Below are 24,667 nucleotides of genomic sequence, written 5' to 3'. Positions count from 1 at the left end.
TAAAAGATTATTTCACCATCCCTCATGTCCTGGTTTCTCAACAGGTTCATCCCCTCCAGTTCATTGACAAGACCAAGAAGCTTGAAAAGTCCCAATAAGCTTTCAGTTATAGCCACCTGGTTACTCTCCAATTGGCCACAACATCTTCTAGACTTCTGATCTCCTTGAAGGGGGAAAAAAAAAAAAAAAAATATATATATATATATATATATATATAGAGAGAGAGAGAGAGAGAGAGAGAGAGAGAACGCATACACTAGTAGTTAATAAAATGAAATAAAATAAAAATTCCCCAAATATTCTCATCACTTTGTCTTGGCTTCAAAAACTCCCAAAACAAGTCATCTTTAAAAATGTTTGTTAAACTACTAGAAACCATCTACACCTTATATTCTGCTTCATAAGGTCTGACAAATTTTATAAATTATTTTGCCTAATAATCTCTTACTACTACTATCTAAGGAGTGGGACTTTCCATGAAAATTTGATATGCCCATGTATATACCATAGAATAAATGCATACAAAAATATCAAAGAAAAGTACTTTAGTAAACTTCAGTTTTCTAGTTAATTTATTTTCTTTTAATCTTTGTTCATTTTAGTCATATTTTACTTCACTTTAACTAATATTTACATATGCTATTATACCTGCTATGTATTTTATGATCTATTAAAGGTACTAAGCAGTTTTTAAGCACCTATTTATAGAATCCAGTGCTCTTCAACCTCATAGAATGTTCTCTTAGGACACAGAAAGTTATCTTACTCAGAATGTGCTTGCTGGTTTACACACTGAGTAGAATATGCTGAAACTCTATGAATAACATATGAAGAAAGAAAAATGAAATAAATCCAAAATTGTGACCTAAATTGGATATTTCAATTTATTGTGCATGTTTTAAATTTTAGCTATAGCCCTACTCTTTAGATTTTCAAAAGAGGATAAAGATTTTTTTGGAATAAAGAATTTTATTTTTCAGATGTCATGAAGAAAATTCTAGATATATAGTTAATTAATTATTCCAAAATGTCTTAAAAATCAGGTATATGGAATACATAAGGAGCAGACCAAGTTTGGATGAAATTCTGTAACTTTCAAAACATTTTCATAATATGTTCTGTAAATAATATAATTAAGAGACTAAAATAATCTGTTGCAATAAAAAGAAAAATAGACAGCACTTCAGCCAGCACTTTAATAAATGAAAGTAAAATTTGAGTCTCAATTGGGAAATATTCTGGTACATTTAAAATAATAATCTTGAAAAAAAGCAATTAAAATAGCAAATTTCCATACCTGAAACAACAATTTTCTTTTAAAATCTCTACCTGGCATAACAGATATTAATAGTCTTCTGTTCATTCAGTACTAATTTCAACCTAATTGTGTAATTCCCATTATGTTTCAGATAATACTCTGGAGTCTGGGGGTAAAGCAGTGATCAAAATAATCTTCTTAAATTCTGGAGATTGTGTTCTAGACTGTTCACATCTTTAGAACATTTATTTATCTACCCATGTTTGCAAAAGCAAGTATACGTAGTTTTATTTTAATAAGAAGAATTTGGGTAAAATTTATTTATTTTCTATTGCAGAAAATTAAGGTTACACTTAAAGAATACTAGATAAATACACTTTAAAAATTACTCAGCTCAGACCTACAGTGTGGTATTTCAAAGCCCATACTGGAAGCTTGCAACTTTATCAACTCGATATTCAGGTTAAAAATGCTCTCTTTATCTAAATTGTGTCTTTATTTTCCTTTTCTTTTTCTTTTTCTTTTCTTTTTTCTTTCTTTTTTTTTTTTTTTAAGATTTTATTTTTTTATTTGACTGAGAGAGAGAAACCACACAAGCTGGGGGAATGGCAGAGAGAGAGGGAAAAGCAGACATCTCACCAAGCAGGAGACTGATGCAGGTCTCGATCCCAGAACCTGAGATCATGACCTGAGCTGAAGACAGACCCTCAAACCACTGAGCAACCCAGGCACACCTACCTATAATTCTGTTCTTCATAAATATGAGCTGGAGAGATAAAATAGAGCTCATTAGGTAAGTAGATAATTAGTAGATAGATAGATGATAAATACATAGACAATTGTATAGATTAAGTATATTGAAATATCATGCCACTGTAACTTTTGGTAGCTTTTGTGGATGTGCTTAACAAAAATATATAATTTATTTTCAATCTATGTTGACCTTACTATACATATTTCAAATCACTTACAGATACAACCTTTGTTATAAACCAATCCAATAATTACTTCAGTCATGCTTTAATCTTATTCACTTTAAAACGAATCACATTGTTTTTATTTCTGCAGTATCTAATCACTCCCCCACCCACTCCATCAAGTAAACCCTTTCTAAACCCTTTCTGGGTCTTTAGCTTTATCATATTCTTGCTTTTAAATATATATACATATATATATATATATATATATATATATATATATTTGTCCATATATTTTAAAATACGTGTGTTGCTAAATTTTTTTAACTTGTACTGAAAGAATCTGTATGTTTCCTAGGCTTCTTATTTTTTTAAATTTTTAAATTATTTTTATTATTTTTTAAAGGTTTTATTTATTTGTCAGAGAGAGAGGGATATAGAGCACAAGCAGGGGGATCAGCAGGCAGAAAGAGAAGCAGACACCCTACTGAGCTGAGGGCCCAGTGTGGAACTCCATCCCAGGACTCTGAGATCATGACCTGAGCTGAAGGCAAGTGCTCAACCAACTGAGCCACATAGGCGCCCCATTTTCTAGACTTTTTAAATTCAATATTATATTGGCAATGTTCATCTATATCTTGCAATTAGTTATAGTTCATTTGTAATAATATTCTATTGTGTGACTTTGGCACAATTTATTTTCATCCTCCATGTGCAGAAATAAAGTTGGTGGAGCGCCTGGGTGGTTCAGTGGGTTAAGCCTCTCCCTTTGGCTCAGGTCATGATCTCAAGGTCCTGGGATCAAGCCCCACATAGGGCTTTCTGCTCAGCAGGGAGCCTGCTTCCTCCTCTCTCTCTGCCTGCTTCTCTGCCTACTTGTGATCTCTCTCTGTCAAATAAACAAATTTAAAAAAAATAATAAAGTTGGCATCTTCTGGCATTTGAGTTAGCATTAGGTTTCCAGTATTAAGAATAGTGCTGCTATAAACTTTCTCAAACATATCTCTTGGTGAAGAGTTTCTTTTAGGTTTATATAAACATAAAAATCTGATGAGTCATATGGAATGGTAATGATTGACTCTATACAATATAAAGAACCAGCAAATTATTAATCAAAGAGAATGCAGAAGAAGAAAAGATCAATTCACCAGAGTGCCCAGATGTGAATTGAACACATAATAAATCTGTTTCAAGGGGTGCCTGGGTGGCTCAGTGGGTTAAGCCTCTGCCTTCGGCTCAGGTTATGATCTCAGGGTCCTGGGATCGAGTCCCGCATCCGGCTCTCTGCTCAGCAGGGAGCCTGCTTCCCTCTCTCTCTCTCTGCCTGCCTCTCTGTCTACTGTGATCTCTGTCTGTCAAATAAATAAATAAAATCTTTAAAAATATATATATCTGTTTCAAGCAAATACCTCCTGTAACTATCTAACAAAATATTTATTCCTTAAATCCTTTTGTCTTTCTCAGTATTGACAATTAGATTTTCCCCCATCATCTCACCATTGTGGTAAAGATCTAGAGGAGATGTCATTAGCTTCACTACATATTGAAAAACATATACATATAAGTGTGATTATATATGTACTTAAATATGTATTTAAATGAGTTAATTCATGATGAACAGTACTAGTCTCATCTTAGTAAAATAAACATCTAAACTGTGGTTTAAAAATAATTTAAACTTTGAAGTTGTCAGTTCTATTCTTCAAAAACAAAAATAATAAAATAATAGCTTGATGATAATGAAAAACTTAAAGATAATGAAAAAGATACTTTCTTTTTTAGAAAATTCTGAGATTACAAACTAATATTACCTATAAATTTAAACAAATTTATTAAGTGCCATTTCTATTAACTAAGATGGCATTTTAATTTGAAATTGAAAGAATCAGATTTTGTCAAACAAAAATGTGCTACAGAATTGAGAGAGATAACTGTGCTGTGTTCAAACAGAGTAGTTCCTTAATATCCATATATAAGATACTATTTTTTGAATCTGCTATAGGACTTTTTAATATATTTTATTATTATGAGTTATTATGAGGTGGAAATAAGGTAATATATGCAATCATAATTGATAGTATGGTTTTTAAATAGATATTTGTAGCTCTCATAAAATTTTATTAATAGTATTAAAGCAGTAACAAATTTTAATAAATCATTACAATTTCTTATAAAATTTTTATTATATCATTTCTGTTGCTCAAATTTGGACTACAATAGCCTCTTAATTGATGTGACAATAAAACTTTGGAAATGAAGCACATGGCAGGTTATATTTTACGAAACATTTCCAAGAATTATTTTCCTTTATGAAACTTAAGTAAATCCCAAGGAACACAAACAAACAAACAAACAAAAGTACATAAAGTATATTAAAAAATTCAACTAAAAATTTCAAGAATAATTTCTGACCTGCACATCAAAAATGCTAATATTAATTACAAAAATACTAATTATAAGAGTTGATACTGACATTGTGCAGAAAAAAACAAAACAAAACAAAATAAAACACCATATATCTATATCAGATTTCTAGTCCAAATCTATTTTAGAAATAATCATTGTTATGATTTATTTCTATTTTAAATATGAATGCTTTGAAATGTTGAATTTAAGTTATAGTTACTCTATCAGCCAGGGAGCAGACTACATGATAAATATTTAAACAGAAGGTATTTCATTTGAGAATGAGTTATGCAGCTGTTATAGACCTGAGACGAGAGCAAAAACATGGAGGTACTCTAGAGATAATTGCATGGAGTAGCTAATAATTCCAAGTCTGGAGGATATAAGGGGAAAAAGTTGAGCTGAACAGATTTTAGAAGGAAGAAGAAAAACCACTCTTCAGCTGGAGCTCAGGCTGCTGCTGGCCCTCTGAGGGAGCACAGTAAAGTTGGTTCTAGGAATGTTAAAAGAAGCCAGAGGCTAGGACCAACAGTAGCTGAGGAGATTTGTTGCGGGACAAGCAGCAAACAAATAAGAAAAAACCCTCCTCTGTTCTCCTTCCACCTTTCAATCACTAAATCCCCTGTGTTAACACATTCTAACCGGAAGTCAGTTGTCAAAGTAGACCTGTCATTTGCAGAATCTCAGCCTCCGCACTCACAGAGCAGAGGACGGAATTGTGATTTAGAAGCAATAGTTCCCTGAGCTCTCATTTCACGTAGGTTTCCATATACTTACAGTTTGTTTCCACCCAAATAAAGAAATGTTTATTTCTTCTTAAGATTTGACCCTGGTAGGTACTTGAATTTTTGACTCCTCCTGTCCTTATCTCTTGCCAACATTTCTTTTTCCTCTCCCCAACCCAGTCCCTTGACTATTTCCCAGGCATGGTAAGTTCCACAACTCATCATTCTATTTCTCACATTGGAACATTTGCACATTCTGGGTGCTCTGGGTGACATTCTCTTCCCTCCTCTTCAGCTGGGAAACTTTCACATGTCCTTCAGGAGTCAGCTAAGATATCATTGTCTTTGGCTTTGAGTGACAGGTGCCCTTCTTACTGACTAAGGTGGTACTATTTGCTTACCTCTGGAGGAATGAAAAACACAGTACACTAATGGTCTCACTTCTGGCAGTACCAATAAACCATAAACCACTTGAGTGGAGTGACTATTTTCCATTCATCCTCATTTTAGAAAATGAGAGGTATTCAACACATATTTGCTGGATTTTGATTCAGAAACCTATAGGCACACCATAAGGGCTGACATATTTGCTGTGTTTGAGCACTAACTTTGTTCATAGGCTTTGTAGAAGTGAAGGAGGGGAGGGGAAAGCAGCAAGATAAATTGAAGCAACACTTTTACCTTAATGAGAAAGGTGAAAAGAATGCCAGTTAATAAAGAGCCTTAAAAATGTGTTATATACCAATGAGCTAACTGATCTCTATGCAAAAGAGTATAGGAGTAAAAACTGGATCATAATTAAAATATATTATCCATGGTTGTTGTTGTTGTTGTTTCCTGTCTCATGGAACATAACTATCAGTTGAAACCAATAAAAACAAGAAAACATAAAAGGGGAATCAACCAAAGGAGTTTATGGAGAAAATAACCCCCTAATATTAAAGTATACTTCTAAGCTAATGGCAGTTAGTTTGTACTTGGTTAAAAGGATAAATACTAGAGGAAAGAATAAATAGTAGAATAAAGTAACCCACATTAGAAAGAAAAACATGAGAAAGCTTAAAAGAATAAAGAACATATGAAAAAAGGAATAAAATATCAAAAGAGAAAAAGAAGATGACTTGGCATGTTCTCTGATGGGCCATAGCTTGTAAGAATGCCAACTGGTGGTACCAAAGCCCATTTGTAGGAGACCCTGAGAAATTCTGGAGCATCTGAACAGATATGTTGTATCTGCTTTTATATAAATTCAACTTTATCTAGATCACCTTTATGGGCAATAGTATCTGTTAGAGTAATACTATTTCTTAAACAATTTCACTTATTTTTTTGCAAATGTCATATAGAGTTTAAACAGCTAATATTCTTTATTTTTTAAAGATTTTATTTATTTATTTGATAGAGGGAGAAAGAATGAGCCCAAGCAGGGACAGAGGCGGGGGAGAGGGAGAAACAGGCTCCCCACAGAGCATGGGAAGCCCGATATGGGACTGGATCCCTGGACTCCAGGATTATGACTGGAGCTGAAGGCAGTGGCTTAACCAACTGAGCCACCCAGGCACCCCTAAACAGCTAATATTCTTTTATCTCGATTTACAACATTCATTCCTGAAGTGAAAAGATTGGCTTTATAATTGAGGAAATATGTTATGCCTAAAGTTTATTGACATAAGTCAGGTCATAAAATAGTTCATTTTTTACTTCTTAAAAAAGACAAAGAAAAGTAAAATTTTGCATCTGGTGGAAACTAGGATGATAGGCAGGTCTTATTCCTTAGAGACTAAATCAGGATTGTTAGAGATAAGAACATTCTCAGGAACCTTGACCCTCTTTTTCTTTCTCTCACCTCTAATCCCAAACTGGCTATTTTACTTTCAAATATCCAGAGGCTAATTATTTCTGATTGATCTTCTTAAATGAGTTTTTCACTGCCTCATCTAAAGGATGTGTGCTCCTCCCTAAATCTTTTGTCAAACTTGCCTATGTAAAGATTATCCCCCAGAGGTGATTTTGTTTTTTTGTTAAATAGGTCAGCCTGAAACAAAATGGAGACAGAAAACTAAAATCTTTAATAAAATTAAAACCCAGTGAGCATTTATCTGTTATGATGATGCATATTTCTGAGAATGTGAATGAATATGGATTTAGATTCATATAACAGCAATGTCAGATTACCTTAGGAATCAGTCTTGACCACAATCTGGTTGTTCACAAATATCTAGTTTGAAAGTGAGCATATTTGCATTGGGATTTCTATAGTAGTCACTAAATTAATGCAATAAACTTCAGTGGTATAATGTACATTTGTCTCATGAATTTAAGCTTTGAAATTCTATCATTCATACTTAAAGCCTGGGTTTAAAGAAAAGTTTATAAAATTCTACTTTATACTGAATTCCATTATAGTTTTTCATAGTTTTAATTCTATACTCTGTTAAATACGGAAACTTTATTTATAAAAAAAGTGCTCCACCATATGTAGAACATCAAGCCAGCGTACATAGTTTTCTAGGCAAATACTATCCGAGTTACATTATGGAGATTCATTCCTCCTAAAAGTTAAGTAAAGTGAAGTATTTGCCCTGAGCCCATACACGTAGGGATCAGGGCTGTCTTCTTGAGCTTGTGTGAACAGCACAGATGCACGGGGCCCCTCAGTCAAAAGAGCCATGCTCATGATTAAATGCTTTCTGTTTGCTGTCTTGAAATTAATAATTTTGCCTCTGGATTTAAGTGACGCTCGGTGGGTTAATGAAACATACTGTAGAGTCTTAGAAATTGGGCTCACATTTTCCAATACTACACATTGCCTTCCCAGGATGTATTCATCATAGTTTTAATTTTTTTCCCACCCCCTGGTGTCCCAGGGTTTTCCTAATCTACCCTTCTCTTTTTCTGTCCCATCACTTCTGCTACCCTTCACCCCTGACTTATTTATGTAAGCAGAAGGGAAAAAAGAAGAACACCTGCATTATCTGTTTAAAAAAATGTTTTTAACCCCTCTGTTTTTCTTTTTTTAATTGAAGTGTAATTGACATACAAATCTTTTTAGTGTCAGGTGCACATCAGTGATTCAATATTTTTAGATATAACAAAATGTTACTGCCTTCTATTCCTTGCGGGGATCTGAGTACAAGTGTGAGGAGGGCACTGGGCCTGCACACACTGTGGCATCTCAAGGAGGAGGTGATGGGCATTCCCATCCTCACTGGCAGTGCCATAGTAGGTTTGGTGAACAACTTCGAACCTCTTGTCTACCTTTGATCTAGTTGTTAAGTATGAAGGTTGCAATCCCTCAGAGGTCACCCTTCCACTATGTATTGAGGTGGTGATTTGTTGGAAGTTGGGTCAAATGCATGCATGTGCACATGATCAGACCCTGTCTGCACTTGTCCCATGAGTACCCTGTGACTGAAGAAGTATAGCATTAATGGCAAATAAAAAACACTGACGAATGCTAAAAATAGGTGCTGAATGCCCTTGCTAATGACTAAACGCAGTAGAATTTAGAAGCCTATGTAAAAGACATATAAGATATAAATAGGTATTATTGATGTCAGATACATATCGTGGGGAAATTTGATAGTAGGTGTCCATAACTGTAAGAATTTGACTAGGAAAGTAGAATCAGTATGAGTCCTATGTAAGTTTTCACAATATGAAAATTATACATATTTCATATTTGAATTACTGTAAAGATTAGACTTGAACTAGTTGTGGGAGCTGGTAAAAAATTCTGTGACAGGCTTTTGCCTTTGTGCATGTTGGTGAGCCTGAAGTCACTGTCAGCAGGGCAGACAGTTGGGAAGAAAAGTTGAACATGAAATACTGGAAAATAAGAACCCACAGGACAATCGAAAACCTACAAAGACAAACTGAAACACTCAACTCTTTCTAACTGTATACAATATCAATGGCATGGTTTGACCTGCAGAAGAAGCTGGGGTCCTTTATACAGTGTTACACAAGTACCTGACCTAGAACTTGAATTACCTAAAAGAAAAGGGCAATTGTCTGTGGACCCAGCTATTATCTCCTACCAACAGAGTGAGCTGAACAATTATAGCAATGTGTTAGAGTCCAGTGACCCCTGGCATTATAACCTTTTCATATATAATGGCTGCTCCTTTGCTTTTAAATTAAAAATTTCCCACGAATTTCTCTTGTGACCACCCTGCATATGGAACCACAAAGTGAAAAGAAATTGTAATTATAGTATGACTTAGTAGACATAGTACAAAGCCATTATAGATCCCAATGTTATTCTGTATCAAGCATATCAATGTTTTGAAATATTGGTGATTGAGTGGATTTGATTTGAAAAATTTCTTTCAAAAATAATTGTGCTATAAATTTCACTTTCCTACCTTTTAAGAGGGAGATATAAGGAGTACTAACCTTTAAAACAATGTTTACTGAGAAAGACTTCAAAGGGACCACTCACTGACTATGATATATAATGGGGTGTGTGTGTGTGTGTGCTTGTGTGTGTGTGTGTATCTGGGTTAATCCAGGGGATAGTTGCATAGTTCACATTTTAGAAAGAAACGTGATTTGCATCGAAGAGTAAAAGCTGGTATCAGGGAAATAACTAAATTGCCTTAAGATAACAGGTCAAAGATGCATGAATCCTGGAGACCAGATGAGCAATCATAGTAGAAATAAAAAGAAATCCTGCCTAAGATGATGTCTTAGTTTTATATTACTGAGAAGAAAAATCTAAGGTGAAGATTCTTGTTCAAGTGATTTATCAGTGGAGTGCTTTCAATAAAGAAGGAGTTGTATTAGTGTCCTATGCTATGTAACAGGTTATTACAAAGTTAGAAGATTAAAACTACACCCATTTATTATCTCAGGTCTGTTAAGTCAGGAGTCTGGACATAGTTTAGTTAGGTTCTCTGCTCAAGGTTTCAGAGGACTGAAAACACATCCTGAATGATAGAAAGCGTTGCATTTTGACAAAGTGCTGTCTCTAGGCTGATGCCTTGCTGGATCTTCAAGACACCACTCTTTTGCACCCATATATGTATCTAGTAGCTTCTGGGTGGTGTAATGTGTGGTAGCACCAGTTAATCCCCTGTTTTATAACCTCTGCTGCCTTTCCATTGGTTTATTTTTTTCTTTCATATTTGGAGCTATTATGCAAGATCCCATAATATAAGTTTCTCCTTACACACACAGATAGTGGTGCTGGCTGAAGTACAATGGGAAGGAAGGATAAACCCATATTTTACCCTAGGCAGGAGGAAAATTTACCAGTAGTGGGAGTGAAGGTGACTGATGTTAGGCACTTTTATCAAAAAGCTGGGTGGTCTCCTCAAAATTCTGTTTTACAGGCTCACAGATAGCTTTCAGCTCTTCCACAATAGCACGTTCAGTCTAGAGAACAAAAGAAAGCCTAGGATTTAGGCTATAGAGTATGGTAAGGGAAGCAGAAGGTTAGATGGAATTGGAATTTGCAAAACAAAACAAAATAAACAAAAAACAAACCAAAACAAAAAACCAAAACAAAAACCAAAACAAAGAACAAAACAAAAAACTGTTTTGTCTAGAACCTTATCCTGGAGAGGTCCAACAAAAAAGCCTATGAAGAAACTATATGCATTATCAGGATATAAACTATAATCTTTAAATAAGTCTTTGCTGAGAAGGCGACATTTTGCATAAACCTAGTTAGAGTATTCTCTTTTGTCTCTATGCATCAATGTCAGAAATATCAAGAAATATGGTTAGTAAGTGAAAAAAAGAAAGTATTAATTTAAATTCAGTAAATTCAGGCTATGAGTTTTGATTATCAGTTCTGAGAAACTTTACTTTCTAAATTGAGAGTATATTTGCAATTTAAATTGACTGTAGGTCTCTGAATTGCTTAGGAATGACCAGAAAAGACATGAGCATATGGGAGATTTTATTCATTGTCAGGGGAAGAACTACCAATTATGTCCCATGAGTCTTATTTAGTTCAAAGTATTGACTACCTAGTTGTCCCAGAGATTAGAGGTTGAAAACATTTCTGAATATAAAAAGATGAAACACAAGATGTTTTGTTAGGTAAGTCTAGGCTGGCACAGACTAAACACTATAGAAGTTTAGATAGTTGACCAGGATCTCACAAAACTGGCTATGACCTCATGTTTCACCTATTATTTCTAGGTGATACTTTAACCTACTATTACTCAAATAGTATTACTAAGAGAAGGTAAGAAAGTTGGCATAGAGAATGCTAAAATTAGATTTTGTTGAAAAACCTTGATTCTTGGTCATATTTTAGGAAAAGGATCGTTCACAGGTCTCATTTTTCTTATAAGCTCTTTTTTTTATCCTAATGTCTAATAGGTATGAAAAAGGGAAAGATGTTTGAAACATAGCATATAAGATTTGTAGATATTTCATTATGACTTTTGCCATTCACTATGCACACTTTTTACAATCCATGACTTACCATTTTTTAAATACAAAATATTAAATTTGTTTTCATTTCTGTGAAATAAGAGTACTTAAAACATTCTGGATCCCAAGCACTTTGAAAAAAGAGACTGTTTCCTAATAGTAACTTCAGTAAGAAACTATTAAAGAGTAAGAAACTCTTTCCTTCAGTGTTTGTCTAATTTTTTTCATATATTTTGCTTTGTGGTTTTTAAATGTTTTCCAATACTGGTTACCTCTTTCAAAATGCATTTTATGATTTAAAAATAAAACATTGTTGGGGAACCTGAGTGGCTCAGTGGGTTAAAGCCTCTGCTTTCGGCTCAGGTCATGATCCCAGGGTCCTAGGATCGATCCTCGCATCGGGCTCTCTGCTCGGCAGGAAGTCTGCTTCCCTTCCTCTCTCTCTGCCTTCCTCTGCCTACTTGTGATCTCTCTCTGTCAAATAAATAAAATCTTAAAAAAAAGTAAAAATAAAAATAAAACATTGTTATTTTTTTCAATTAATCTCATAGATTTCTCAAAGAGTTTCATTTTCATAGGATGAGTTGTATAAATAATCAAAGTATGGGTAATCAGTTGAGAGAAACATAGTTTAATCATACACAAAGAACCAGACTGATCTAAAATTTCTGAGGTCCAACTTTGTAATATTAGACATAAACTGATAATAATGTCACAAGTCATTAACCAAGAAAATAAATTATTTGAATAAGACCCTTATTCCCTCAAGAACTACAGCTCATACTATTTAGTAAACCAACTTTAGTACAAGAAATTATTCATGGAGATAAAGCTGATTTTTTTCATGTTTAAAAGGTGAATATGATTAATATCCCTGACTGTACTTTGGTCATGTAGTTAAATTAGAACATGTTTCTAGCAATTAATTCATAGTGTCATAAATATAACTTTTACATCACCAATTTATACCCTAAAGAGCAATACAACACATGCAAATTCTTCTGAAGACTATTAATAATAAAAAGGCAAAAAAAAGGAAAGTAAATATTTAATTACATCTGTTGCCATGGCATAAAAATTTTGTGCATTAATCTATCTTGTCTATTACCACCCACTTCATATTATAAACTCCTACCCAAATGCATGTCTATGTTTTCTTTTGCAGTACAAAGAAATAATACAAAATGATTTCAGCATTGTAAATAGTGACTTTGTATAATGGTAATTGTATGGAGAAACAGTAATATCTGATACCTTACATGTTTTTCTATTTAACATTCAGGTAAATATTTTATTGAAATTTTATTTGCCAGAACTGATTGTCAAAAATTTTTAAACTTTTTTTCACTTCTCTACTCAATTACCTTTGTTACACTCAAAACAATTGATTTCTAATACTAGTGTATTTGTGAGTTCAGTTAACAAATATTTTTCTTTTACTCTTTTACATTTACATCTCCTGACCTCTTTTATGTTTAGTCTTTGCCAACAACAACAACAAAAAAATCAAGAATATAAGGATAAATAGCTCATAGATATAAAACTTGATGATCTTTAATTCAAGTATAGGAGATAAAAACTATAATATAAGGAAAGTATCCAAATCACCATGAAAATTATATCATATTCTGTAGGATTTCAAACAGTAATAAAATTTTCCATGTGTATTTATCAGTGAATTTTTGAATTTAAAGATGCCCTTTGAGTAAGACCTGCAACAATGAAATAGATTCTACTAATTGGCTGTTGGACCTTTCCCGTAGTACAGAAGATCAAGAGTTCTAACTTGTTTGACCTTTATAATACATTTCAGGAAGTAAGGATATAAGGCTCACAAGATAGCTGGACCAGGTTTCTGGAAGTTTGAATTCATCAGGAATGAGATTTATATACACTTATTTGTATATGTTGTAACTAATTATATATAATATATATTTTTATCTAAGAGTATACAAAATGGATTTGGGGAGAAACAAGAGATGGAGGAAGTGTCGAGACTAATCGGCAATTTGCAGACTACAGTGATATTTTTGTATGTGTCACCTATAGGGTATAAAGAGGGGGAAATTCCACTAAAAAAGGAAATATCTTCTTTGTGAAAAAAAAGAAAGAAAAAAAATGATAGAGATACTTTATGATGAGAGGGCAGATTTCTCTGAGATTGTCTGAAATGTGAATAAAGATGGCCAATTTGATTATCAGATATGGTCTTTGTAGATATGTATGTGTATACATATGTAGTTTATGGGTCTTGCATTTGTGTATTTGTGGTTATCTGTGATGTAGCTGAAGGAAAGTTGTTTTTTTTAATATTTTTTTATTTATTTGTTTGACAGATAGAAATCATAGGTAGGCAGAGAGAGAGAGAGAGAGAGAGAGAGAGAGAGAGAGGAGGAAGCAGGTTCCCTGCCGAGCAGAGACCCGACGTGGGGCTCGATCCCAGGACCCTGGGACCATGACCTGAGCTGAAGGCCGAGGCCTTAACCCACTGAGCCACCCAGGTGCCCCAGCTGACGGTAAGTTTTAAAGAGTGTTCCTTTAAAGTCTGTTGAACACAGACAATTGGTCAAAGTGATAGGATTTAGTGAAAGTTTTGAGAATAATTACTCCTATGAAGATACACAAAATGTTAGTTGCTAAATATTGCTCTTTTGGTTACTCTTCACATAATGTGATCTTTTCATAAATTGGTTGTTTCTTCTAAGTTCATAATATTAAAAATGAATATCAGCATACTACATTCTCTCTACTTCTTCTGTGTAAGTTTTCATGAGTTCCCCCAAACAATCTCTGCCAACAGGGAAGTACAGGGAATGGGTAGAAAGGAAGAAGTTCTGTATTCTCCTGCCCTCCCTTACTATCAACTTGAGAGAAGTCTGACCTTATTTATTTATATAATGAGATTCTCTAAGTTTTCCTTTGGACACAACGCTGTGTGACTTAAAAATAAATAAGCAATTATAAACGTTGAAAACTACTGCTGATAGCTTTTTTATAGTAAAAATTTGAAGCCCTCGAAAATATTAAGTAATAATTACCTAATGGTGTTGGGTAAATATCATCCAATGAAAGAGGAATGTTCAGTAACGCACAGTAGTTTGAACCAAAAGAGCAGCAGAATAACTGAAAATTACTGTTATTGTAAAAAATGCCTAGCAGAATTATGTCAGAGCATTCTTTCATCCTAACGCAGAAGTTCCAGGGTGACCTTCTGCAAAAGGTTAGTGCAAGGCTGAGGACAGTTCAGATGCTCCCTGCCCACCAAGATAATTGGTAGAATAGCCAACACAGGTTGCTATCTTTGTGTGACTCAGATGGCCTATTCCCAGTGAAGCTATTATATTGTTCCCAGAACAGGTCATACAACCAAGCTGCTTTGTGTGTGCATCACTTCAAAAAAGCACTTGCTCATAATTTCTCTAGGGCACATAGGTTATGTCATATTACAGAGTTGAATCAAAGTAGTTTTGTAAAGTCATTTCTAAACCTGCTTCTACTGAGGCCTAATTAAACATCAATGACTATACTAAGGAAATGCCATAATAAAAACATAGACAAGTGCCACCCATGAAAGTACTAAACAACCATTTCAGCCACATATGCAAACTACAAGGCTAAGGTTTTCTTATTAAGTTCCCTTTGGTATCTATTCTTTTCAAGACATATAAAGAATTCATCCTTCTTTATATAATTTCCTCAATCAAAATTTTGTTTGGCATTAAAATTTTCCCTACAACTCTACTCAACTGTATTGTTTTTTTTCTTTTACAACCTACCAGTGATGACTTCTAAATATTTTATCTTTTCTATATCATTTTTTGGAATATTTAAATCAAGAATGCCAATTTCATGGAAAACTGTAAGCATCAACAAAGGGAGAGAGAAAATATTACACTGGATAATCTTTTTTTTTTTTTTTTTTTTTTAAGATTTTATTTTATTTATTTGAGAGAGAGAGAGAGAGAGACAGTGAGAGAGAGCACGAGCGAGGAGAAGGTCAGAGAACGAAGCAGACTCCCCATGGAGCTGGGAGCCTGATGTGGGACTCGATCCTGGGACTCCAGGATCACGCCCTGAGCCGGAGGCAGTCGTTTAACCAACTGCGCCAGCCAGGCGTCCCTACACTGGATAATCTTAAGGGATAAAGGATATCAGTGGCATTTTATTAGCAATGGCTAAAAATTATAGATGCGTGATTTAAGATTGTGTTGACCATGAGACATCAAATTGGACCTTTTGAACTAAGCAATATTTGGGTCACAGTGATAAACACATGTAAATATTAAGGATTATATTCTGGGGATTGATGCTTTGATTTTTTTTACAAGCATTACTTTTTTTTTTTTTTTAAAAAGCATTACTTACAAGCAATGTATGCATATATACCATTTTTAAATTTCAAGTTCTTAAATTAAATTTATCAGTTGCTTTCATAATTTCATGAATTTCATAATTCATGTTAACACTAAGTTTTATTATGCCATTCTAGTTTTTTTTGGAAAATACCTCTCCTTGGGTGCCTGGGTGGCTCAGTGGGTTAAGCCGCTGCCTTCAGCTCAGGTCATGATCTCAGGGTCCTGGGATCGAGTCCCGCATCGGGCTCTCTGCTCATCAGGGAGCCTGCTTCCCTTCCTCTCTCTCTGCCTGCCTCTCTGCCTACTTGTGATCTCTCTCTGTCAAATAAATAAATAAAATCTTAAAAAAAAAAAGAAAATAACTCTCCTTTCAAAATATGTACTACTAGATGTTCTCTTATAAACATCTGTACTACCATCTACTGGAAAGGTAAGTACATATCAGATATCATTATTTTCAGCCATTCAAAAAAGAATACAATGAATTCGAAAAAATATAAAAAACTCTTATTTTTTAGATATTCAGTATCTATCAGTTAACATTAATTATTGTTTATATATCATATTAAAAGACATACACATATATGTATACTGAATATCAACTACATGTGTGTACTGATCATAAAATTTTAAATTAAATTGTGTAATTACTTAGCATTTATTCCCTAAATGTTTCATTTTTACTTCACAATTTTACTGTTTTTTGGTTTTTTTTTTAAAGATTTTATTTATTTATTTGACAGAGAGAGATCACAAGTAGGCAGAGAGGCAGGCAGAGAGAGAGGAAGGGAAGCAGGCTCCCTGATGAGCAGAGAGCCCGATGCGGGACTCGATCCCAGGACTCTGAGATCATGACCTGAGCTGAAGGCAGCGGCTTAACCCACTGAGCCACCCAGGCGCCCAATTTTACTGTTTTTAAATACTTTCTGAATGTAGAAGTTAAATGAAATTTAGATATAGTGGATTAACTTTGACTTGTCAAATGTTTATATACTTTCATTTCTTTAGTAGCATATTTTTCAGTAAAGTAATAGTGCCAAAAAAGCATCTAGATGAAATTCAGAAACAAAAACCAGAGAACAATATATTTTTTTCAGCTCACTATATTTAAAGAAAGATAGATAAAAGGCTAATTTTCATGGACCTCTAAGCTACATAAACTCATGTTTGTGTTCTATGATGGAGAATGAGAAATTGTGCAAAAGAATAGCACATGCACAAATGTTCACAAATATTACATTGTGTGAAGTCTGGAAGCATGTCCTGACCCCTCCACCTGAAAACTGTTAAAACTTGAACAATTTAAGGGGTGCAAGGGTGGCAAAGTTGTTTAAGCATCCAACTTGGCTTAGGCTGAGTCATGATCTTTGGGTCATAAGATCAAGCCCTGCATTGGGCTCTCTGCTCAGCATAGAGTCTGCTTGTTTCTCTTTCTCTCTCCCACTCATTCTCTCTGTCTCTCTCTCTAAAATAAATTAATTAACAAAACAAAGAAACAAAAAAACCCCAAAACAAACCTTGAACAATTTAAGTTATATCTCTGATAACCAGAGTTATATATATTAGGACTTTTGGAAACCTCCAGAGATAACTGATAAAAGTTCCCATTTCTCATAGTAGAGGATAATTATCAAAATTCTGGATGATAACAGTTTATACATATTTTACAAATACCTTTGGATTTTTTTGGCATTCATTATAATACTTCTCTATCAGTCAGCACCCCTCAGTCAAGCAGCACACTCTAATAATTATGACTAAATTCATGTAAGTACTTAAGCCAGCAATGAATTGGTTCATTTGTTTGAAATATTTAAAAAAAAAGTTGATTTTTGTTCTCAATTTATCCATTCAATGAGACAATGTATGTTCTTTATTCATACTTCTTTTAGTTCTGATGATAGATAGTTTGAATAATGCAGTAAAATATAGAAGCTACAAACAAAAAATAGAATGGATTTTGTATAGATGGTAATTAGTTTCAATAAATAAAGATTATATCCAATTAAATGGTGGGGCAGGCAAGTCATAAATTTTATTATTGTTGTTAGTATTGGTTCTTACTGTTTATTGTCAAATAAGATTTAGTAAATAAGATCAATATACATTTGGATTTAAAATTGATTTGCAAAACATTGTTTCTTCTGGGTGAGTAGAAATGGATATTTATTAGAACTGTAGAAATGGTAAAAATCAGCTGCTTAAAGTCAGGCATATTTAAGGAGCTCATCATTTCTACTCAAGTACCCATTAACTATACTTGGAAATCAACATTTAATGATTTTGGTTAAACATCGGAGTTAAAAGGTATACTGTCAAATTATAAAATCTGTTTTTTCCTTTAGTAGGAGTTAAATAAGGGTAATAGAAAAGAAGAATTACTTGTTATAAAGTTATAGCTATTAAGATTAACAAGTAATGAAATATGCTGATTTAGAATTACTTACTAGAATGATAGCATCCATGTATCTACAGTTGCTATAATTTTATGAGCTTTTCTGACTGCTATTGAATGCTTTAAATGTGCTTTAATAAATTAAACAATCACATTTATGTGTTATTCACAAAGTTATTTTATTCCACTTTGTACTGCATAAATCTTGAAAATGCAAGTTTTTAAAGGCAGTTTGTATGATATTTAAAGAATCAATCAAAATTTAATTCATATAAAAAAGTGTGAAATACATCAGAAAAGATAGTATTAAAAAGAAAAATAAATATAAAATCATTAAATTAATTGTATATTTTTATACCCTTGAAATCCTTCTAAAAAGATTATTTATGTAAATTAAAATAAATTTTATTTTAAGCAAATGCATACATTATCTCCTGGGTTGACACTATTATAATTAGTGACAAATGTGATAAATATACTTTTGTGAACTTTGCTCATACAATATTGATAATATCACCTACTTAAGAAATACTATTTTATGAACTTATATGCCTTACAAATATACCTTTATGAAGTTTTTATACTCATATGTGTTGTGGTTCTTACCTAGATGCTCAAACTTTTTTTTCCTATCATCCTTTTATCTAATTTCCAATTACTCTTAATTTCTATAATATATTTAAAGAAAAAAATACATGATCAAGTGTGAACAGCCTGTTCACACAATATACCAATGACATTTCAATAATTATTTAAGCTTCACATTCCAAAGTGATAATTTGTAGATTACATATACTTCTAAGAAGTTTTACAATTAAACAAGACATCATATGTAAATAACTTATCAGAGTTGCTATCTAATAATAGTTATGCTATGCATGTTAGTTCTATGCTTTTTTATAACAATATTTTGTTAAATAATTCAATCAGTGTTCTCTCCTCATTTATTGCTATCCACGGTATATAAAAAATAATGATAAATGGCCCCAGCATTTGGGCATCTCTGTCTCAGAAAATCAGTGAAAAAAATACTACAAGCAGTAGGTCCATAGTTAAACAGACAGAATATATACTCTCAATGTTAAAATTATTGTTTTAGTTATAAAATCTCTTCGTTTGTTGGATCTAAATAATATTGGTTTAAGTTAAATTAAGCTTACCCATGGGTTATTATATGCATCTGCAATGTAAACTCCAAATTCAGATAGATTACAGATTTGTGTTCCTGTCTATAAATTCACAGATTTTTGTTTTTTAACTTGAGTATTCCAAGAAATAGTCCTCTCTACATATAACTCTATTTGATGAATTCTTCTAATATTAAAGTAAAAGAAAATCAAAAAACACTAAATTTGAGACTTCACGATGTATTTTTTTCTGATCATGTATTAGTGTAGGTATGTATGTTTTCTTTTTATATTTCAATGTTATCTTTGGTTTTCACAAGTGTACAAATGGTAATTTTGTGGTCCTGCACCCTTAATATAAAGAAGTAAGAAAAAACTGCCACAATCATTATCCAATCCTACTGTGAACAAATTATTTTTTAACATCTTCTTCCAGAACACTGGGGTTCCATTTCTGTTACCTCTTCTGGTACAGCAAATGACACTTTGGTGCCTGATAAGTTTTATTTGTCTCTTAGGTATACCATACTCACTGAAGCATTACACAATAATATTAACTTGGATTGTAAATTCAATGAACCAGTGCACATCATCCCCAGTTCTGTGCTATGCATAACACCTAATTCACTATAGAAAATTGTTTTTGGTTTGAATATTATCCAAGAAAAAAATAATTTTATAAGAACAAATGTAGAAAATTATGAGCAATAAATTCAAAATTAAGATATATGTTAGTCTTTTTTAATCAATCACATATTCGCTATTCTTAATTTTTCACTTTTCTAAAACCTAGTTCTAAAAAGCTAGTTTATATCTTTCTCTAAGTATTTGTTGCCCTCCTTACTTTTTTAAACTTGGTAGTTGTTTTTGTTCTTTTTTTTTTTTTTATACTAATGATCTCATATTCCCTATAGCTGATTTTGCTTCCAAGCATCCTTCACTTTTCTTTTTAGTCACAGATCAGGAAAGCAGCACAAGTAAAAATTAAAAAAAAAAAAATTAACATTATAAAAATTTGTTTTTATCTCATAATCTTAATGTACCCTTTTCTTACTTAAATTAGAAAAGAAATTATAGTACTAGGATTTATTTATGTTCTCCAATGAAAACAATCTACTTTCAGAACATTTATGTCACATTTCAACCTTTGTCCCTGTATCTGTATAAAATATGTTAAAATAAAGAAAAAAAAACCTAAAGAAGAATATAAAAAGCAGTAAGCTACTAAGTCTAGTTTTTCTATTTATTGGAAAAACAATATATCTGTAAATAGCTTCAATAAAGCTAATACAATGTTTATAATATAATTATGAGTGTTTGTGTTGAAGGTGATACCAGTAGAGAACATTTTTTTTAAAATCTTTACAGCTCATGCTTGAAGAGGCGGAAGAAGATTACACTCACCATCTCTTTAACCGCACCTAGTTAGCTATTTCAGGACCAGCTTGAGGCTCAAAAAAAGCAAGATCCCAGAGATCATGACAGACTTTGTTGGTCTCCCAAAAGAACTGCCTTCATCCATGTACCAGAAGGACTCAATACCTCAGCTATTAGAGGACTTTGGGGATGGAGGTGCTGTTCCAGAAATCCATGTAGCCCAGTGCCCACTGGATATAGGATGAAAGAAAAAAAATGTCAAATGCACTGGCCATTCAGGTAGATGCTGAAGGAAAAATTAAAAATGATGCAATTGTTAGTCAAGTCAAAAGACAGGTTCATTTATAGCAAGTACACTGACCTGGTTCCAAAGGAAGTCTTGAATGCAGATAACCCAGACCTGCAAAGACCTGATGAAGAAACCATTCAAGAGATAACAGAAATGACAATGGTAACCCTAGAAAAATCTATATCACAGAAGGTTGCTGTAGCCATGCCAGTTTGAGCATCTAATAAACTGGTTCCTGCTGAGTATATTTGACACACACCATATCATCGAGAAGTGGCTTTCAACTTTGGAGCTGAACAGAGTTACCTGGATAGTGGAAATGCAGAAAGATCCAGTTGTACCTCCAAGTTTAAAAGACTAATAAGAAAATTTCCTGAGAACCACCTTCTCCTCCTGTCATGAATTCTCCCGGTCAAAAGAGGATCATGAAGGAACAAGAGTGGAAGATTCCTCCTTGTATTTCAAACTGGAAAAATGGGAAGTGCTATACAATTCCACTAGACAAACATCTGCTGCTAATAGAAGAGGACAGCAAACAGTGCACATCAATTGAGAACTTTGCTAAGCAGGCTGAAGCCCTCTATGTTGCTTATTGGAAGGCTTGTGAAGGTGTAGAAATATGGGCTCAAGTAGAGAGAAATATGGCTCAACAAGAAAATGAGAAACATGAACAGAAAATTAGAAAAATGGCCCAGAAAGCCTGGTAGAGAAGAGTTGGGATCAAAACCCATGTGGAAAAAGAGAATGGAGAGGCACTTAAGAGGGATGAAATCTGGCATGACAGATGAAAGGACAGACAGTACAATGGGGGAATCTTTCCAGGCAGCTCCTGAAAAGAGGTTAAAACTACAGGGAAATGAAAATCAAGATATCAGTGAAGTCATTGCTCCCGGTATGCCCAATCCTCAGAAGTGCTGTGAAGTCCAGTATGACCAAAGGGTCTTCAACCAATCCAGGGGTGTGGAGAGTATTTTGCAGGTAGAGAAGATGAAATTTACAATGTTTATGATTAAGCCTGGAGAGTTGGTAAAGATATTGCCCAGAATATTTTCATGCTTGGGAAAAATTTGGACAAGGACATGCATGGTGATGACCAAGGAGCCAGAATAAAGACCAACACTTTTGTTCCTGATAAGGAGTTTTCTGGTTCAGATCGCAGGCAAAAAGGCTGAGAAGGACCAGTTCAGTTTGAGGAAGATCATTTGGGTTTGGACAAGTTTTTGAAAGTAGCCAAACAGCACAGTGGCTCCAAAAGACTCTTAGATAACAGCTGCCACAGTGAACATGAGGGCAAGAAGAAGAGGAAGGACTAGATATGTCTCTCTTCAAAGTGAATGAACTTCTATCCATAACCCTAATGATGCAAGTCAGATGGGGAAACAATTTGTACATCACCAGGATAAAAACCAAACATGGGTGACAGACTACAGCACTAACTTTTATTATAAGAGTAAAGAGGGATGGAAATTCTTTCACTGTTAGTTTTTTTGTTTGGTTGGTTTTTTGTTTGTTTGTTTGTTTAAGAATAGGTTGCATATGTGCTTCTATCTTTTGGCATTTAAAGAACATACTGGCCCACACATGAAATTAAGACCACTTCCTTTTGTGTGACACTAGTACTTTGGAGGGTTAGTATTTTGCATAACAATGACTGCTGATGAATAAAGTTGCCCCAACCATAGAGGGAAGAAGTTATATTCACATATTGTGACTGGCCTGTCAAATGACCTTTGCCCCTATTCTGCTCTGTTTTAATTTGGAGTGGGTAAAGTAAGTTCTTGCTTGGTGGAATGATTTGTTTCAAATAAAAACATTTAGACAAAAAATAAAAATTAAAAAAATCATTACACAATTACTCAAGTTACTCTTGCGAAACTGTTAGAGACTATTATATATTTTTTGGTTTAGCAAAAGTCACAATGCTAAAATCCTTTTCATGTCCTTCTAAAATTATTGTGCAATATTCACATAGCTCATTCCTTCATAAGATCACCCAGAATATGGACAAGTTAGGTGGTACACATGCAGAAGCACAGCAAGACCATTTGGAAATGGATCTGAAAGTAATAAATATATTACTTATAAATTTATAAAAATAATTTCTTGGAAGCTGAATGGAGGGCCATCAATGGAGAGTAAGAATCATATGGAAATGAAAAAGAAGAAATGAGAATGGGTATTTAGACATAAAGAGAAGAGGGAAGGAAAAGAGCAGAGAGGGAAAGAGAAGGAAAAAAATGATTTAGTACACAGTTGTCACTGATTCCTTTTTTTTTTTTAAAGATTTTTATTTATTTATTTGACAGACCACAAGTAGTCAGAGAGGCAGGCAGAGAGAGGACGAAGCAGGCTCCCCACTGAGCAGAGAGCCCGATGTGGGGCTCGATCCTAGGACCCTGGGATCATGACCGGAGCGGAAGGCAGAGGTTTTCACCCACTAAGTCACCCAGGTGCCCCCACTGATTCCTTTTGAAGTACAATTCTCACCACGTCAACACAGTTGACTTCCACATTTTCAACAGTAATAGCTCATTTTATCTTAGAAGGCCTTCCTTACATTTATTGAAATGTGAGGACTCTTCTCCTGGAGCCTTGGTTTCTATAACACCTTGTACCTCATGTAGAGTCTTTAGACCATTAGTGGCAGCATCACCAGAAAGCTTTTTGGAAATGCAGATACTCAAGCCCTACCTAGACTTACTGAATCAGAATATGCAATGTGACAAGACCCCAAGTAATCTGTAATACACATAAATACTTAAGAAGCACCACATATTATATATTTTCAAACTTTAAAAATAAGGCCACATTAAACAAGCCAGTATGATTGAGTATAGAAGAGATTTTTCAGTGTTTGGATGAATTTTACACTGGGAATTTAGGATTACAGCAGGACATACAGGGCAGAGAGATTGGAGGACTTAGTGAGCATAGGGGATAGAGGAGAGTATTGGAGTCTGACTGCAGTTTTTTGGCAAAGCAAGAATAGCAGTATAACACATGGTTCCATCTGAAACCTTTGAAACAAAAGTTAATCAACATTTTACTGGAGATGTAGAGAGTCCATCATTACCCTGAATCTGTGTGTGTCATGTAAGAAAGAGTATATTGGACCCATAGAAATATTTCGGATTATAGTAAGGTGTCTTTACTAAGTCCTAATTGACATTTTAGGATAACAGAGAGACTAATTAATCCCATATCCATTGGCTTGCAAAATCTTGATATTTCTATGTCTTTTGCTTGTGGATTATGTGGGATTTTGTAGGGTGATAGGGGAAGGAGGTGAACAATGAGGGTGTATGTCACTTTCTGAACTTTCACTATCATCAAGGTGCTGTTCTGAGCTCCTAAGGACAGAAGAACTGAGGTGATTTCCTTTCCTTTCCTTTTTCTTTTTTTTTTGTTCCCCTCATTTTCTTCTACTC

At 33.8% G+C, this 24,667-nt stretch overlaps 1 pseudogene; it reads left to right on the top strand.

Moving 5' to 3' along the window:
- The window catches only part of LOC122890253, a 135,173-nt pseudogene extending 112,621 nt beyond the window's left edge, over nt 1-22,552 (top strand).
- Nucleotides 22,553-24,667: the final 2,115 nt, after the last annotated feature.

The sequence above is a fragment of the Neovison vison genome, chromosome 11 (genome assembly GCF_020171115.1).
Source record: "Neovison vison isolate M4711 chromosome 11, ASM_NN_V1, whole genome shotgun sequence".
Classification (NCBI taxonomy): Eukaryota; Metazoa; Chordata; class Mammalia; order Carnivora; family Mustelidae; genus Neogale; species Neogale vison.
This window is presented reverse-complemented; position numbering and strand designations above follow the sequence as displayed.